This window comes from Hevea brasiliensis, chromosome 2 (genome assembly GCF_030052815.1).
Source record: "Hevea brasiliensis isolate MT/VB/25A 57/8 chromosome 2, ASM3005281v1, whole genome shotgun sequence".
NCBI lineage: Eukaryota > Viridiplantae > Streptophyta > Magnoliopsida > Malpighiales > Euphorbiaceae > Hevea > Hevea brasiliensis.
The window spans coordinates 14,273,857-14,294,554 of record NC_079494.1 but is presented as its reverse complement, the minus strand read 5'-3'; the positions used below and the strand labels follow the sequence as shown (position 1 = coordinate 14,294,554).

At 36.0% G+C, this 20,698-nt stretch overlaps 1 pseudogene; it reads left to right on the top strand.

Annotated features, from left to right (window-relative positions):
- Positions 1-3,481: 3,481 nt before the first annotated feature.
- LOC131178010 (U6 spliceosomal RNA) lies at positions 3,482-3,595 on the top strand (annotated as a pseudogene).
- Positions 3,596-20,698: the final 17,103 nt, after the last annotated feature.

The following is a 20,698-nucleotide window of genomic DNA, read 5'->3' as shown; positions in this document are numbered from 1 at the left end:
TATGAACCATATCTTCCATCCATATTTAGATCAGTTTGTAGTGGTCTTTATTGATGATATTCTGGTGTATTCTAAGATCAAGGAAGAATATGATAAACATTTAAGGATTATTCTACAAACCCTGCGAGAAAAGAAGCTGTATGCTAAGCTGTCCAAGTGTGACTTATGGATGAGTGAAATCTCTTTCCTTGGACACATAGTATCAGCTAAGGGGATTAGGGTGGATCCCAGAAAGATAGAAGCAGTAATGGAATGGAAGCCTCCCGGAAATACAACTGAGGTTAGAAGTTTCTTGGGGCTAGCTGGGTATTACAGAAGATTTGTGAAGGGGTTCCCTCTTATAGCTGCTCCAATAACCAAGTTGTTACACAAGAATGTGAAATTTGGCTAGAATGATAAGTGCCAAGCCAATTTTGAGAGGCTGAAGGCTATGTTGACAGAAGCACCAGTGTTAACACAGCCAGTGTCGGGAAAGGACTTTGTGGTCTACAGTGATGCCTCGCATAATAGGTTAGGGTGTGTATTGATGCAAGAGGGAAAAGTGATCGCCTATGCTTCCAGGCAGTTAAGGCCACATGAACAGAACTACCCTACTCATGATCTAGAGTTAGCAGCAATTATCTTTGCATTGAAGATATGGAGGCATTATTTGTATGGTGAAAAACGCTACATCTATACAGACCACAAAAGTCTGAAATACTTGCCAATCCAAAAAGAGCTCAATCTTAGACAGAGGCGATGGATTGAGTTCCTGAAGGACTATGATTGTGTGATAGATTACCATCCAGGGAAGGCAAATATAGTTGTTGATGCCTTGAGCAGAAAATCCATCACAGCTTTAACATCACTAAATGCCCCTCTGTCCTTAGCTCAAGATGGAGCTATTTTGGCTGAGTTACAAGTGAGGCCAAACCTGCTACAGCAGATACAAGAAGGGCAGAAGGCAGATGACAAATTGATGGCTATTGTTGGCAAAATTCCAAAGGGGAAGGAAACTGATTATGAGGTGAAAGCGGATGGGTGTCTATACTATAGAGGAAGAGTGTGTGTACCAGATGATGAGGAACTGAAGACTAGTATTATGAAAGAAGCACACACTAGTGTTTATGCTATGCACCTGGAAAGCACAAAAATGTATAATGATTTGAAGCCTCATTATTAGTGGCATGGCATGAAGAAGGATATAGCTGACTATGTTACTAAGTGCTTGACATGTCAGCAAGTTAAAGCAGAACATCAAGTTCCATCAGGATTGCTACAGCCTATAAGCATACCTGAATGGAAATGGGACCGGGTCACTATAGATTTTGTTAGTGGTCTACCTCTCACCCAGAAGAAGCATGATGCAGTATGGGTGATAGTGAGAAGTCAGCACATTTTCTGCCAGTTAGGACTGACTATTCACTGAAGAAGCTAGCAGAATTGTATGTCAGTGAGATAGTTAGACTGCATGGAATCTCACTTTCCATCATAACTGATCAAGACCCAAGGTTTACATTAAGATTCTGGAAAAAGTTGTACGAAGCCTTGGGCACACAACTCCGCTTTAGCATAGCTTTTCATCCTCAGACGGATGAACAGTCAGAATGAGTAATCCAGGTAAACCTAAAAACTAATTGAATTTTCATAATTAATAAATTAAAATGATAGTAACAATGTGAATTATGTGATAGATCCTAGAGGATATTTTGAGGAGTTGTGTCATTGAGTTTGAGGGGAGTTGGGATAGATACCTCCCACTGGCAGAATTTGCATATAACAATAGCTATCAAGCTAGCATTCAAATGGCTCCATATGAAGCACTGTATGGGAGAAAGTGTAGAACCCCAGTATGTTGGACTGAATTGGGCAAAGATAAGCTGGTGGGACCAGACCTGGTGAAACAGACTGAGGAGAAAGTGAAAATAGTCAAAGCAAATTTGAAGGTTGCCTTAGATAGACAGAAATCTTATGCCGACTTGAAGAGAAAAGAGATAGACTATGCAGTTGGCGACAAAGTGTTTATCAAAGTCTCACCGTGGAAGAAAGTACTAAAGTTTGGAAGAAATGGTAAGTTAAGCCCTAAATTCATTAGCCCATATGAAGTTATTGAACGTGCGGGACCAGGGGCCTATCGGCTAGCTTTACCACCAGAGCTGGACAAGATCCACAATGTGCTCTATGTGCCTATGTTAAGAAGATACCGCTCAGACCCTTCACATATCATCTCTATGGAAGAAATTGAAGAACAACCGGATTTGATATATGAAGAAGAACCCATACGGATTCTGGCTCGGGAAATGAAAGAGTTGAGGAGTAAGCAGATTCCACTGGTGAAAGTGCTTTGGAGGCACCACAACACTGAGGAGGCAACTTGGGAAAGTGAAGAGACGATGAGACAACAGTTTCCTCAACTGTTTGCATCAGGTAAATTTCGAGGATGAAATTTAAATTAGAGGGGAAGAGTTGTAACACCCTCGCTATAGCAATTCTGTACATTCTACTATTCTGGTGATCGGTGTCGGTCCGAACAGCTAGAACATCTGGAAAAATATTGAAACTAAAGTGAGGAACCATAATTAACTCAAATAATAGAAAGAAAAATATAGGAAAAATTTTAGAAATAAAATACAACTAAGTTAAATGAGCCGGTGCCCTAACGATGGGTAACCCAGTGGGAAGTTGTGGTCCTCGCAACTAGGAGCCCTAAACCCGGGAAAAAAATTCATAAAATAATTTTTGGGACTCCAGAGAGGAGTCATTGAGGTCTCTATGGCATTAGAATGCTAAGAAAATGCTTAGAAAAATTTAATCAATCGGTACACACAATTTTAGCTCGTTAAGCCAAACGGAGGGCATTTTGATTATTTCGTCTTTAGATATGATTTTTGGCCAACTTGTCCAGTTAAATAAATAATTTATATGACATAAAATATGGATAAATATTGTTAAAAAATTTAATTGAAATTAAATAGACAAGGATGGAAAATGAGAGAAATTGGACTTATGATATCATTATGATGTCATTATAATCCTCCCACCCAATCACATGTTGACACATGGCACTAATTTATTTAAAAAGACTTAATGGGCAGAAAAAGTAAAGAAAAAAAAATCAAAAGCTTCTTCAACCTTCTCCAAGCTGAACCACCTCTCTTCCATTGTCCACCATTGTCAAGCTTACCAAAGCTTGATTTTTTTGGTTTTTCACCCATTAAAGCCTAAGTTCCCAACACAAAATCTTGCTCTTTCATCTTAGTGAAGCTTTTGGGAGCAAAAAGAAGTAAAAAAGGAAGAGTTCTTACAAGCTTGGGATTAGCTCCTGTCACATCCCGACTTAGCGGGCCCCAGCTCAAGCCCCTCTCTGGGTGGCCATCTTGCCGGCGTACCCTCCTAGAGGCCGGCGGTGTGACTCACAAGGTACTGTCCGCTCTGGTGGAGTTCAATCCCTTCGCCCTGCAGAGCTAGGATTCGAACCCTTATCACCTCACGGGTTTGCTTCGCCTCTTACCAATTGAGCTGCGGACATCCGATAAAATTGGAACGATACAGAGAAGATTAGCATGGCCCCTGCGCAAGGATGACACGCACAAATCAAGAAATGGTCCAAATTTTTTTTATTGTCACATTCTTAGCTGCCACAAGCCTCTGCAGGTGGCCATCTTGCCGCGTACCCTAGAGGTCGGCGGTGCGACTCACAAGGTACTGTCCGCTCTGGTGGAGTTCAATCCCTTCGCCCTGCAGAGCTAGGATTCGAACCCATATCACCTCACGGGTTTGCTTCGCCTCTTACCAATTGAGCTGCAGCTCAATTGGTAAGAGGCGAAGCAAACCCGTGAGGTGATAAGGGTTCGAATCCTGCAGCTCAATTGGTAAGAGGCGAAGCAAACCCGTGAGGTGATAAGGGTTCGAATCCTAGCTCTGCAGGGCGAAGGGATTGAACTCCACCAGAGCGGACAAGACTTGTGAGTCGCACCGCCTCTAGGGGGTACGCCAAGATGGCCACCTGCAGAGGGGCTTGAGCCGGGCCCGCTAAGTCGGGATGTGACAATAAAAAAGGCGCGGCTTTTTATTGTCACATCCCGACTTTGCGGGCCCACTCAAGTCCCTCTGCAGGTGGCCATCTTGGCAGCGTTCTAGAGGCGGCGGCGACTCACAGTGCTCGCTGGTGGAGTTCAATCCCTTCGCCCTGCAGAGCTAGGATTCGAACCCATATCACCTCACGGGTTTGCTTCGCCTCTTACCAATTGAGCTCCTCACGGGTTTGCTTCGCCTCTTACCAATTGAGCTGCAGCTCAATTGGTAAGAGGCGAAGCAAACCCGTGAGGTGATATGGGTTCGAATCCTAGCTCTGCAGGGCGAAGGGATTGAACTCCACCAGAGCGGACAGTACCTTGTGAGTCGCACCGCCGGCCTCTAGGGGGGTACGCCGGCAAGATGGCCACCCAGAGAGGGGCTTGAGCTGGGGCCCGCTAAGTCGGGATGTGACAGCTCCATTAGAGGTTAGTGACTAAACCTGATCTTTCTCTTTTCATTCATGTTGGAGGAGTGAAAATGAGTGTAAATTTACAAAGAAACTTAATAAACGTCATGTGTATACCCATCCCAAATTTTCAGTAGCCTTGAACTTGGTAGGGTTTTGAAGATTTCTTAGAATTAAAATGATATTGTGGCTGCCTTTAACACCAATATATTGCTTAGGATAATGGAAGGTAAGTGAATGCATGATTGGAGATAGTAGGGTTAGGGTTGGGCATGAATTTGAGACCTTCATCATGTAATGGTGAAAGTAAGTTTTAATGGTCAATTAATGACCATTTGGTTATGTGTGAATAACAAATGGAGTGGTTTGTTTAGTGGGAAGTGAAGTTAGTGTTACTGCCTTGGCTGACCTGCAGGACTGAGCAGGAGTCCAGCAGGTTTGGGCAGTAATAACTGGAGTTGTAGAGGTTTAATTAGTGCAAGGCCAATTGGACATGAACCTAGACACATAATGGCACAACTTTGGTGAAGAAACCATGCCCAGAAAACCAAACCAAGTTAACCTAAAGATTACCCTAATCCGGGTGACCTGCATTTTGGCTGGGCAAAATGACCAAATGAATAGTATTTATTCAGTTAGTCATAACTCAGTGTAGAAAGGTCCAATTGATCTAAAATTTTACCAACAAATAGCTGAGACATAGATCTACAACTTTCATGAAGAAACTAACCCAAATTTGGACCATAACATGTTCAAAAGGTGACCTGCAGTTACTGCACAAAACATTATAGATTTGTTCAGTCCAAAAACTTTGGGAAGTTGGCAATCCGGCCAGTCATAGTATTTAGGCCATAACTTGAGCTACAAAACTCTAAATGGAGTGATTCAAAAAAAAATATATATATATAACTAGACACAATAAGAAACAACTTTTATGTTGACAACTTTATCAAATTCCCACTACAAAAATGACTAATAGAACAGTAAATATAAGGCTTGAAATCTGAAAATTTTGAACAACTAACATTAAGCTTAGAAATGGTATTGGCAACCAATACCAATAATTTTAGAATGCAAAATGTGGTATGTTGGGAGTATTAAAACCAATGTAGGTATTGCCTATGCAAAAGTCAACATTTTTGTTGACTAATGAAATAAATAGTAACACCTAAACTTAAATTTCAAGAATTGTACAATTTAAGAGTATAACATGCCCTAGTACACCTAGTAAGATTGGTTTGGATAGGTTGGCATGCCAATAGGGTTCTATTAGCGGTACTGCATATGGCTTCATGCCATTCTATGTTTTATGGCCTCACGTGCCATTCTGTGATATAATAGCCTTTGGCTATGTTGATTGAGTTGTTATACTTGGGCTTTATCCCTGATAATTATTACAGCTTATTAGCTGCTCTGTTGCATACCAAGAGACACAATGTGATCGATGGTGTGATGGTCCGAGGTACTTAGTACCCAGTGCAAGTTTACCCGTTTATCCAGTCCAGTCAACTAGTATGGGTTACTCGGGCAATGATAATAAATCTTACCAAATTTTAATCGAATAATACTGCAATAAATGCCAGATATTAAGTCTACCAAAGATGTAAACATACATTCTGCATATTCACTTTATTTTAGTTATTTTATTTTATATTGTCATCACTAAGCAGAATTGCTTAGCGCGTCATTTTTGCCATGCGTAGGTACTGGAGACATAGCTAGGGAGTCTAGCAAACCTCAAATCGAGTGAACTTTCAGATCTCCACACAAAGTCCAGAGTCACCTCACATTTACAGTGCATTGGTAGGACATTAGGCTACTTTTGGTCTTTTGTATTTTGTAAACTTTTGTAATGTATATTATAAACTCATGTAATTATGTTTTTTATATAATTACGTAAGAACCATGTTCAGTAATAAATTTGAGTATGATATGAAATGAATTGAAATTTGAGGTAATTAAGTCATTTGAGAAATTGTTGAAAATATGTTGGTGGTTGACTGAGATTGATATTATGATTATATTGGAAGTGTTTTTAACAAATTCAGAAGAACTGCTTTTCCATTTTACAGCCGACACTCTGCTAAATTGTTTATAAAATTTACGAAAAATTTAGATTAATCAAAATTATAAATAAATGAATTAAAAAGGGTAAATTGTAATGAGAATATGATTTGGTGCTTCGGCACACTGTGTGACATATCTTGCTTGGCTATACTGTAGACGGGTAAGGAGTGTCACATAATGAGTTATAGAAGCAACATGAAAACATGCAGAGTGAAAGTGAGATCCTCCTTCACCTATAAGAGTTGTATGATGAGCATAGCAGGAATGCTAGGTATGAGATATCTCAGCAGCTATTTCGAATGAGGATGTCTGAGGAACAGAATGTTGGAGATCATGTCCATAAGATGATTCGGCTTATAGAGCAGCTAAAACATCTTGACTTTAACATAGATTTCCAACTGTCGACAGATTTGATCCTTCATTCTCTACTTGAGTCATTGGGAATTTTATGACAAATTTCCATATGACTACACAGGAATACACCTTAGCTGGTTCACTTAACATGCTGGTTATTGCCCAAAAGAATATGTTAGGCAATAAAGGAAAAGAGGTAGCTTTGATTGCATCTTCTTCTGCTGGAAAAGTCCAACAAGAAGAAGGGCAATAAGAAAAGAAAACCTCAGGTTTCTAGACCTTCCAAGAAGATAGCCAAACAAAAAGTGAAGACCAAAGCTGATGGAGGCAAAGGAAAGTGTTTCCACTGCCAGAAGGATGGGCACTGGAAAAGGAACTACCCAGAGTATCTTTCTTCTCTAAAGGACAAGAAGGACACACCTTCAGAAGGTATGTCTATATCTTGTTATTTAGATGCTGATGATGCTCATAGTTCATCTACAGCTTGGGTTTTAGATACTGGTGTCAGTTCTCACATTTCTTATGATATGCAGGAACTAGCAAACAGTAGCAGCTTGCATGCTCGAGATGTTAGACTCCGGATTGGCAATGGCTCAATTGTTGAAGCTTTAGCCATAAGATCTAAATCTTTCTACATGTGTGGACATGTTTTGTGTTTAAATAATATTTTGTATGTACCTAATGCTTTTAAGAATATCATTTCTATATCTTGTTTGACTAGAAACAGTTATGAATTCCAGTTCACAAATGATGTTTGTAATATTTATTTTGGAAATAAATATATTGGCTCGGGTTATATGCATGATGGTCTTTATTATTTGGATAATAATGATAAACACAAATTGAATGCAAGCAATCTAAATGAATGTAATGCCATTATGAAAATCAAATCTAGTCCAAAAACATATTTGGCACTTAAGATTAGGTCATATAGCAGAAGATAGGATTACAAAACTAGAGAAAATGGGAATTTTATCCTCATTGGGTTCTGAACCTAATCCAACTTGTAAATCCTGCATTCAGGGCAAAATGACTAGATTACCCTTTGTTGGACAAGGATTAAGAGCTGAAAATATTTTAGAGCTAATACATAGTGATGTATGTGGTCCATTTAAAGAAATGGCTAGAGGCAATTTTTATTACTTTATTACCATTACTGATGATAAATCAAGGTTTGGGTATTTGTATTTGATGAAATACAAACATGAATCCTTTGAAAAGTTTAAAGAATTCAAATTTAAAGTAGAAAATCAAACAGGAAAAAGTATTAAAACTCTTCAATCAGATCGAGGAGGTGAATACTTAAGTACTGAATTTGATGAATATTTGAAAGAGCATGGCATTATTTCCCAGTTGACTCCTCCAGGAACGCCACAGCTGAATGGTGTATCTAAAATGAGAAATCATACCCTATTAGATATGGTACGTAGTATAATGAGCTATACTAACATGCCAATCTCCTTTTGGGGATTTGCATTAGAATCAGCTTTGCATATTCTGAATAGGATTCCATCTAAATCAGTCTCTTCTACACCTTATGAGATATGGCATGGAAGAAAATCAAGTCTTAAACATGTTAAGATTTGGGGTTGTCCAGTTTATATTAAAAAGCTGAAGACTGACAAATTGGAAACTAAGTCAGAAAAGGGTCGATTTGTTGGGTATCCAAAAGAAAGTTTTGGATATTATTTTTATTTGCCTACATCACAAAGAGTTGTGGTAAGTAGAGATGCCATATTTTTTGAACAACAGTTTATTCAAGAAGGAGACAAAGGAAAGCAAATAGAGTTAGAATTGGAGAATTCTGACCAACCAACAGATCAAATGGATATAGATCCATCTAGTCAACCTATACCTATTGATGAAACATCTGCACTAATTCCTCACAAATCAACCAGGATATCTCACCCACCAGTGAGATATGGTTTTCTTCATGAAGATGAACAAGAGTTGTTTATTCATGAAGAAATAGATCATGGAGATGATCCACTTACCTATGAAGAAGCTATATCAGATATAGACTCTTTAAAATGGATTGAAGCTATGACATCTGAAATTGATTCTATTTATAAGAATCAAGTTTGAGACCTTGTTGACCAACCTGAAGGTATTGTATCTATAGGGAATAAATAGGTTTTCAAGAAGAAAATTAGTTCTAATGGAAAAGTAGAGACCTATAAAGCAAGGCTAGTAGCGAAAGGGTTTCGCCAAAGGCAAGGAATAGACTATGAGAAGACTTTCTTGCCTGTTGCCATGCTTAAATCAATTAGGATTCTATTAGCAATAGTTGCATACTATGATTATGAGATTTGGCATATGGATATCAAAACAGCTTTTCTCAATAGATACATTGATGAAAACATTTTCATGGAACAACCTAGGTATTTTGAATCCCAAGATAGTTCCAAGGTGTGCAAGCTAAAGTGATCCATTTATGGGTTAAAACAAGCTTTGAGGAGTTAGAACATCTGTTTTGATGAAGCCAATAAGTCATTTGGTTTTATCAAAAATGTGGATGAGATATGTGTATATAAGAAGGTTAGTGACAGTGCTATCACTTTCCTTGTCTTATATGTGGATGATATTTTATTGATAGGTAATGACATAAGTATGTTAACAACTGTAAAATTATGGTTGTCAAATACATTCTCCATGAAAGACTTAGGGGAGACAACCTATATTCTTGGAATTCGCATCTATAGAGATAGAGCAAAAAGAATAATTGGTTTATCCCAAAGTCTATACTTGGAAAAGGTGTTAAAGAGATTTAACATGCTTGATTCCAAGAGAGAATTGTTACCAGTAAGACATGGTATCCACCTTTCTAAAGAGATGTCTTCAAAGACACCTAAAGAAAGAGATAAAATGGTCAGGATTTCATATGCTTCGACTATTAGAAGTTTGATGTATGCAATGATGTGTACTAGGCCGGATATCGCATATGTTATTAGTTTGACTAGTATATTTCAATCTAATCCAGGTTTGGAACACTAGATAGTTGTCAAGAATATCCTTAAGTACTTGAGAAGAACTAAGGATTTATTCTTGATTTATAGAGGAGGTGACTTGCAATTGGATGGTTATGCTGATTCTGATTTCCAATCAGATATCGATGATAGAAAGTCTACCTCTGGGTTTGTGTTCACTTGTAATGGATGTACAGTCAGTTGGAAGAGTTTCAAACAGAGTACAACTGCTGATTCCACTATAGAGGCTGAGCATGTTGCTGCATCAAATGCTGCAAAAGAGGCTGTTTGGATAAAGAAGTTCATGTCAGAACTTGCAGTAGTTCCTTCCATTGAGTCAGCAGTTCCTCTCTACTGTGATAACAATGGAGCGGTCATACAAGCTAAGGAACCCCGGTCTCACCAGAAATCCAAACACATAGAAAAGTGCACCATATTATCAGAGAGATAGTTGGGCAAAGCGATGTAGCCATGCAGAAAATAGCATCAGCTGAAAATCCAGCTAATCCATTCACAAAGCCTATGTCACAAACTCAGTTAGACTGACATCTTGAGAAGATGGATCTAAGATATTGTAATGAATGGCTCGAGTGCTAGTGGGAGATTGTTAATAGTATACCCTAGATCATATCATTTAGTATGTATCTTGTGCATATTTTATTAATAAATGGCAATTTTACTTTTCCGTTTATATAATGTATTTATGTGTAATATAAAAGGTCCATTGATATTTTATTAGAAATTCTATTTTTAAGTTGTTAAGAATATGAGTGACAGTATTTCTAGCACAAAGTATCATAAATTGGTTCACAATCGAGGATACTTCACAAAGGACATGACTTATCCAGAAAGATTGTAATCAGGTTTGTTTCCAACGTATTAAAATGAGATATTAATAAATTGGAGTAGTGAGTCTCACGCCACATAACAAATATGATAGGCGCTTATATATGATAAGTAGGTCGAACTAGTGACACTTATGACAATCACGTAGAGTTTACTTTTGTCAATGCATTGTCATTTATTATATCAGTGCATATAATATTTAGACCTGAGATAACACAGTTATCTTATATATAGGTGGTTTGAGTTTGATACTGCTTTCATACTTGTACTGTGTATGGGTATATGGGCATGTGTTGGCTCCTACTAGTTAAATATGGAGATAGGTATTGATCAAGATGGAATTTGTTACCCTAAGTAAATAAGGATAAAATCTTATGTTTATTTAATTGTTATTGATATTTCAAGTTCCTGGCCAAGACAGACAGATTTAGTCAAAAAAGAGATTCTGACAAAAAAATCTAATCAATCAAGAACTAGAATTAAAAGAGAACATAATGTTCATAACAAATGGTGTTTGATATTAACAATGACTCCAGCTCAAATTGGGATTTTGTGCCAGAGAGATTCTTGTGCATGGTAACATATAATTAATGGTTCATTTAAGATATTCCTTATTACTGATTGGGTGGCTATGGCACGCTATGCTAGGTGTCAACCATGGTCTATGAGATGCCTAAAATGATTTAGAGAAATCATTCATGGTAAGAAAGAGTTCTGATGATATTAAGAGTTGATATCATATCTCATTGCCAGTTAGTGATGAGCCTAGTGAGTCACACACATACACAAGTTAATCACCAAGTTAAAATGTGATTTAATTAATTAATTAAAGATTTAATTGATTAATTAAATAGATTTTATTTGCAATAAGATTGCAAAGTCCCTAGCATGGCTTGAAACCAAATCTAGGTTATTGGATGTATAATATAAGTTAAATTTATATTTAAAGTATTTAAATATGAATTTAATTGTGAGAAATTAATTAATAGAGATTAATTAATTAATTTATATTTGACATAAATTGATTAGAAGAGGAGAAATAATGATTTTGGGTTGAAAACTTAAAATTAAAACATAAGAGTAATTTGGTCATTTTACATAGTGACATGTGGCACCATGAGATGATGGCACATGACACCATATAAGTTTGCCATTTGTCTTCCTATCATGCAAGGTAATCAAAGTCAAGATTAAGTCTAGCTTTGACACTTGGCTTAATTTGATTAAGTCAATTAAAAATAAGATGCAATGTGGTAGTGACATGTGGCAAATGGTTTAAGTGATTATTTGATCTAATTATAAAAGGGGAAAAGAAAAGAAGAAACAAAATAACTCTCTCTTGCCTCTCAAGTGTCGCGGCACATTGCTCCCTTCTTCTCCTCTCAATTTCTCAACAATTCAAAGAGAAATCATCCATTCCCTTTGAATTAAAATTGCTAGGAATTATTTTTAGTGTCCTATACACACATATAACCTCTCTAAAAGCAAAACTCTAAATTATAATTGGTTGGCAAGGCTTGAGAAGCAAAATTGGAGGCTGCCTATTGGTGATCTTAGTGTGGACAAGCTAGAGGGACAACACTTGGGGTCCTAGGTGCTTCCTAAAGGTGCCAATTACATCTATAGTGCATCAAAGAGTTAGTGCTCAAACTCCTCTTTCAAACTAGGGTTTAATTAAATTAATTTGTTAATTCACAATCTTAAATGGCAAATGAAGATCCTAATACATATTAAAAGTGTTTTAATATGCAATTGAGCATTGAAATTAATTAGGCACATAAGAGATGTGGCATGATGCATGAAACCCTAGAAGAAAAATTTTGAAATTTAATGCTCCAATACACCAATTACCATGCTTCCGCTCCTTCATTTTTACTTCTTCCTCTATATCTCTTTGTGACTCCGGGTCCATACCTTAATCTAAAATAATCAAAGAAAATATATCTGCATTAGTGTCACCTTGACTCTTATGAATGCATTGCATGTTGTTCACACGATCTTATTCTATTTATCGATGCCTAGGAACGCCTAAACCGTGCTCTGATACCAATAAATGTGACACCCCTCACCCGTCTACAGTGTAGCCAGCAAGGCATGTCACACTCGATACTGAAGAACCATATTTTATCTTATTTTATTCCTTTAAAGTTTATTCTCGTTATATTTTAATATCAATTATTTTTCTAAGGAGAAACCAGTGGAGTTTCTCCTATTTTATTTCCAGTTGGCTTATGTTACTATTCACTTGCTTGAAATTTTTAATAATATTTTACAATAAAAATCTCATCGATACTCATCATAATCATCTCATTATTTCGAATATAATCTATATATTTCCATTTTCACATTCATTTCCAAACATTTCTATTCAAATTCATTCATGCTCAATTCATATACAAAAATTCTCAATCTTCATTAATTTACATGATTTACAAACTAATTACATAAATTCATAATTTACAAGATATACAAATTTATTTTATTTCCATAATTTATATTACAACATAATAACTAATTATAATGCACAAAATACATAATATGACTTTTGTGAGCCCTATCTATATGCATTGCTAAGGAGGTGACAATCCTTGAACACTTCTAATACTTCTGCAGATCCGGACTCCAAAAATCTCAGTTTAATATCCACTGGGTTTTATCTTTAGTACCCGCACGAAGGAAATAATCCATCACGAAGGAAATATCTAATTGTAACACCCTTACATTGGACACTCTAGTACAGTCTACTGTTCCAGCGTCTAATGTCTGCCCAAACAGTCAAGACGTCTGAAGCTATATCTGTGACATCCAGAAAAGTCATAGATAAAAATAAATAACAATTATAAGAAGGAAAAATATGAATAAGAAAAACAAAGCATAAAAAGTTAAATGAGCTGAGGGTCATAGTGATGGGTGACCTTACCGGGAAGTGACTGCGAGGTCAGTTTTAATCCTAATTTTGAATGAAAAATTGTGACACTGCAGTCCTAAGAAGAATTGCGAACCTAGTGAAAAAGAGAAAATCACAGAAAAAAGTTGATAAGTAGGTTAAATAATTAGGTCAGGACTCCGGAAGAAATACTGGATTATTTGCAAACCGGATCAGAACAGCAAGAGGGAAATTGGTCAATTCACCCCTAGAGGTGACTCACGACCTAACTGTCCAATAAAATCTGAGAAATGAAAATTTTGAAATATGAAATTAAATTAAAGAAGTATGGGTAAAACAAAAGGAAAAGAAAATTGTTTGAAAGTCCCTTGTAATGTATTTAATAGATTATCGGTAGATGGAGTCGGTAATTCATTAGGTATACTATGGGATCATATTATGCCTTACAGAGGGGTAAGGTGTGACATGTTTTAGTGGTATTAGAGCTTATCTAAATGTCTTAGATGTGATTCTAATCTCCTTAATTATCTAGACTGACACGGTCACTGGAACAGTGAAATATACTAGACTATGCAAATAGGGGTGTTACATTGCTGCTTAGTGATGCAATAATATAACAAAGAAATAATATACAAATGAAGATGGAAATAAAACATGATTTGGATAATCCAGAATTAATTTAATTTCGTACAAAATTTATAATGTTAACTAACTTTTATCCAAATTTGTTTATTTCTCATTGGAGATACTTGGTTCATAAATTTACAATAATAATATACAACTAAACTCAACTCAACTCAACTCAAATCAACTAAGCCTTTATCCCAAAAATTTGAGGTCGGCTATATGGATTCGCTTTCTCCACTCTAAACGATTTTGAGTTAAATCCTTAGAAATGTGTAATGCTTCTAGGTCATGTTTTACTACTCTCCTCCAAGTCAATTTAGGTCTACCCCTTTTTTTCTTTCTATCCTCTAACCTAATGTGCTCTACTTGTTTAACTGGAGCCTCTGTATGTTTACGTTTCACATGACCAAACTACCTCAATCTCCCTTCTCTCAACTTATCTTCAATTGGCACTACTCCTACCTTTTCTCTAATACTCTCATTACAGACTTTATCTAGTCTAGTATGGCCACTCATCTACCTTAACATTCTCATCTCTGCAACTTTTATCTTAGACGCATATGACTCTTTCAGTGCCCAACACTCACTACCATATAACATAGCCGGTCGTATGGTTGTATGGTAAAATTTTTCTTTCAACTTGTTGGGAATCTTGCGATCACATAAAACTCCCGTGGCACGTCTCCACTTCAACCATCCGGCTTTAATCCTATGACAAACATTCTCCTTACATCCCCCATCTACTTGAAGGACTGAGCCTAGATATTTAAAGTGATTACTTTGGGACAATACCACTCCATTCAAACTAACTCCTTCCCTATCACCAGTTTGGCCTTCATTGAACTTGTAATGCATGTATTCTGTCTTCGTTCTACTTAATAATATACAATACAAAAATACTCTAAAAATGTTAAATTTATGCTTATATTATTATGTAAGACACATTTACAATGTTTAAATAAGTTATAATTCTTTTGCTAATATTTTTAACATTTTCTCAATATTTCCTAGGTTGTCTTAGATCATTTCATAATAATTAAAATTCTTAGAATTATTTCATAATAGATAAATTTTAATATTAATCTAGTTCATTTCGGGTCTTTCTAATAAATAATTTCTTAGAGCTAATCTAATTTATTTAAGATCTTTTTAACTCGTTTATTTAATTTATAATATTCTTAATTTATTTCACTGCCCAAATAACCTATGACAGACTGACTAAACTGGATAAGAGGGTCACTAGGCACTAGACACCATGGTGTCTCGGGCCGTCATACCATGAGACGAGAATATATAGACGTGAAATATGGCTAAAAAGCCATGGTAACAGATAATCAGATAATCGGGCATATAAGCCATGAATGCAGGCATGAAGCCAGAAATACAGACATAAAGCCTGATGCAGTATTGCTAAAATAATACCCTATTGGCATGCCAATCTATCCAATCTGACACATGTATCTAGGCAATACATGGGCATATAAGTACCATTAAACATTAATATGTATTATGATATCATTATTTCATTATAAATTTCAATTACAATTTATAACAATTAATTCTGTTCCTAGTGAAAACATAAATTTCTAAATCATAATTATACATAATTTATGCATTCCTCATAATTTATACATTCATTATATTATCCTATTGATCACAATTCACATCAGTTGTTCTCAAGTACTATTATACTCAAAGCATTTTTTCTTTCTCCAATAATGAGAACTAATGTCTCCTTCATATATTCATGCGATTCATTTATTCATTACAATATTTATATAAATTCACAATTCAAAAAGTAATGTACTTACTAAATATTTATGATTCCCCTTATTTTCTCTTATGCACCATTAAGCGTTAATAGGTTTTATTTTTCATTTTTATTTTCCAATTATAATTTATAGTATTTAAATTTTATTTATAGCAGAAGCATAAATCTCCAAATCTCATTTTTTTCTTAATTTTTCTTACCATTATTCGATATATTTAGGACTCCTCACTTTAGTTTAAATATAGTTTCAGACATTCTAGCTGTCCGGACATACATTAGTCACCAGAACAGTAGAATGTACGGACTATCTAAAGCGAGGATGTCACATGAGCATTCAACACAGAGAGTAAGATATTAACTTTAAATATAATTGCTATAACTATCTAATTTTAATGCATTCTTAAGTATGAAATGCAACACGTTCACACAATTTAAACAATTTAGCCAATATTTACACAAAAGATAATTTGGAGCGTACACGCACTCGAGTGTCACATCAATACATGTATGAGAGTTGATCCTCTATGCAACTCTCTCAATCTAATACCTGCCAATGAAGTCAACTCCAGTCGAACTTTTACTAAATAATCTAAGTGTATAGGCCAGCGAGATCGACTCAAAGCTGTGCTCACCCTAATTTGTCCATATATAAGGATCGGGTCTCAGCAAGTCAAGCTCCAGCCGCGACTATCCCTCTTACCCATATCCATATCCATATCCACACCATACTCATGCCAACACACACATAGAGTTCCAAGTTATCTTAAGGCGACATCCACAAACAAATTCAACAATATATGCAGTGAAGGGGCATGCCTAGCATTTAACTAATTATGTATATACATGTAAGTGAATGCATGAGCATGCCTTAAATATAAATTAATAATATTAAAATTACAAATAAAGTCAAAATCAAACTCACAAATTATCCAAATTTCACTAGGGCGGCTGAGAGGATGAGAAATGTCAACTCTGATCACCTAAACAATTGTATTCAAGAAATTTATCAATAATGAATCAAACAAAGATCTAAAGAGTCATAGACACCCTACATTTATGCTAAAAATTTGACAGAGTTTTTTCTGTACCTAGGACCTACCCATCCTACAAAATAACTCAACTAGCACTTCTAAAACTAAGGCCTTAGGCCTATAATAAAATAACAACACAATGTCTCTCCTGGGCCAGCCAAATCAGCCAATTCTTACATAATTACACAATTTAGCTAATAAGCTTAAAATTGACATTTTGTAAAAACTATCCAAATTAACCCTAGAAACTCTATAATTATTTCTTGCAATCCTTAACAATGTTATTCTACTATTGCAATTGGAATTATAATTTTCTAGCTACCCACGAATATTTTATGGATTTTTATTCTAAGCTCAACATTAGGTAAAAAGAGAAATTTGGAGTTCAGGTTTACCTATGCCAATGCTGACATCTGGAACACATCTAGGGCATTTGAAAATGGTGAAAATTACTGTAATATTGACTCACTTCAGGAGTAGGCCCAGTAACCCGTGTGTCTGGCTCGAAATTGCAGTTTTGATCGACGATGAAATTTCTTCTAAACGAAAATATCTACACGAAGCCCACAATACTAGGAATTAGAATATAATTTTTATTGAATTAAAAGGATTCATTAAAAAGTAAAAAAATCACTGGTAAGCTCATGGGACCCACCAAATTTTTGATATGAAAAAATTCCAAATTGGTGTCGTTGCAAAGCTCTCGACGTGTATGATGCATTGGCAGTCTCTGATTTTTAGTAGAATTTACGGTTTGGGAGAAATCTAGTCCAGAAGTTGAAAAGGGCTAAAACTTTCAGGCTCAATTCGCACAAACTGCCCTATGAAAATTCATAAAATTAGTGTCTATGGAAAGCTTACCAGGTATAGAACAAAATGGGGATAAGAGCCGATTTAATTGGTGGTTGGAGTCTCCAAAAAAGACAAGGAAAGATGAAATAGCACCCGTGAAGAAAGGGAGAGTTTGGGCATATTTCCTGGCCGAAAAAAGAGGCGGCAGCAGTGGGGGAGGGGTGTCGGAGGAGTGTCAGAGAGGGAGGAAGATGGGGGAGGTAGTGGCCAATGATGGGGAAAAGGGAGTAGAGAGAAAAGTGAGGGAGAAGGAGGCGTGTTGGGCACGTGGGGAAGGGAAGAAGAAAGAAAAAGGACCAATTCAATTCAGTCGGTTTGATTCAGGGCACGTGAAATTTGATTTTTGCTCTGCCTTGATACCCAAAATGAGGCCTCAAAATTCCAAAAAAATTAAAAAAGACTTAGAAAAATTTATGGAGACCAAAAACATTTTCAAACTTGCCATGTGATCTTTAAATTAATTTTTAAAAATCATTGAAATTTATTACCTTGAAAAAATAATCTAATTTTAAAAACCCAAAAAATTTAAATTGAAATACCACAATATTTAATACATTAAAATATCAAAATTTACACATGAAATAATTATTTAAAAATTTAGGATGTTGCAGACGAAGGCCAAACTAGTGATAGGGTGATAGAGAAGGAGTTAGTTTGGACGGAGTAGTACTGCCCCAAAGTAATCACTTTATCTCGGTTAAATCCTTCAAGTAGATGGGGGATGTGAGGAGGATGTTAGTCATAGGATTAAAGCCAGATGGTTGAAGTGGAGAAGTGCTACGGTAGTTTTATATGATCGCAAGATTTCCAATAAGTTGAAAGGAAAATTTTACCGTACAGCCATACTACCGGCCATGTTATATGGTAGTGAGTGTTGGGCACTAAAGGAGTCGTATGTGTCTAAGATAAGAGTTGCGGATATGAGAATATTAAGGTGGATGAGTGGTCATACTAGACTAGATAAAGTCCGTAATGAGAGTATTAGAGAAAATGTAGGAGTAGTGCCAATTAAGGATAAGTTGAGAGAAGAGAGTGAAGTGTAGACATACGGAGGCTCCAGTTAGACAAGTAGAGTACATTAGGTTAGAGGATAGAAAGAAAAAAAGGGGTAGACCTAAACTAACTTGGAGAAGAATAGTACAACATGACTTAGAAGTATTATACATTTCCAAGGATTTAACCTAAAATCGTTTAGAATGGAGAAAGAGAATTCATATAGTCGACCCTAAATTCTTGGGATAAAGGCTTAGTTGAGTTGAGTTGGGATGTTGCAGACTAAATAGATATATTTTGAAAATTTCATGGACTAAATAGTGAGGTTTTTTTAAATGTGAGGGACTTAACAATGTAAATATTTTGAATGATTCTGAGAAAAAACTTTGACATATTACACAACTTTCTCGAACATAACCTATTTGCCACAATACCATTTACTCACTTATGAAAATTAAATCAAACACCTTGAATGCTCACCCTACCAGTAGCCTTGTGATACCAAAATGGAGCCAGAAATTAATGGTTTCTAGTAAAAAATGAGAGAGACTTTAAGAGAGAATTAAAAGACTATGCAATAGTTAGGGTTAGGGATTTAAGAGTGATTAGAAAGGACACAAGGGATTCTTGATAAAAGCTTCCTTCATTCTAATTAGCATTCACTACCAATTGATCGGGTACTGGACCCTCATTTTTTATCGTAATAGGCGGTCTCCTTTTGCCCCTCTAGGCTAGGGAAGGCCATCCCTCCTTCTACCCTATTCATGGGTTCCCTCCCCACCTTAGGTAGTCTGTAGATAGTGTTTTAGTTGGAGCACAGCTGGTGAAAAATGGAAGAGGGTTTCATTGTGGCTTTGGTGTTACTGATTTTCTTTGGTTCTTTGGTTTTGTGGCTTTGCATGTAGGATTGGTGGATCTATCTCATGGGTGCAAGCTCATTTGTTAGGTGTTAAAAGATGGTAACTCAAGGTCCCTACCAACACCTTGTGTGCTAGCTGACCTAGATCTAAGAGCCCTGCTTTCTTCTCTTCTTGTATCATTGAAAATATATCCAAAGTACTATTGGAGCTTGGGAGTATTTTTTTAGTCAAGTTTCTTTCTTGGCCTTCTAAGAAAGGGATCTTTTGTTTCCTTTGGCTCTAGCAGTTTGATGGTGGTGGTTTTCATGGTTGTGCTTTATTTTGGTTAGGTTCTAGCTCTTTCTTGAAGCTCTACGGTTCTAGTTCTAGGGGATATCCTCTTAGGCTTTGTTAGCCGTAAATGGTCATCTGGCAATTCTTCGATCAATGTTTTCTCCCATTGGTACAAGCCTGATGGCTGCTTTGTTTCTCACCCAAGTTTCCTCTAGTGTGTTTTTTGGCAGTGAGTTGAAACTTCTACTAGGTCAGGGGTTTTGGGTTTAGATTCGTGTCAAGGGTAGGGTTTTCCTTATAATGGGTTTCACTTATTTTTTGGGCAAAGTTAGATTTCTTGTAGCTGGATTTGTTCTGTTTTGGTAATGGACATTCTTATGTATGTAGGCCTCTAGCCATTGTTGTTTAATGAAATGCATCACTATTTTTAGATAAAAAAATTAAAAAAATAAAAAGAAGGACACAAGGGCATTTAGGACATTTCTCATCAACTTAATGATAAGTCATCTTATTTTAAATTTACAAAGGTATTTTAAATGGCTCTAAAAATTTTAGAGACTAATAAATTTTAATAAAACTCAAGAACTTTATAATAATTTAATAAAAACAAAATCTTAAGTTCCATCCGAACAAATATGAAACATGTTTTTAATTTCTCTTATTATTAATTAGAATTTTTTATCATAATTTTATTTTTCATAAAAAAATA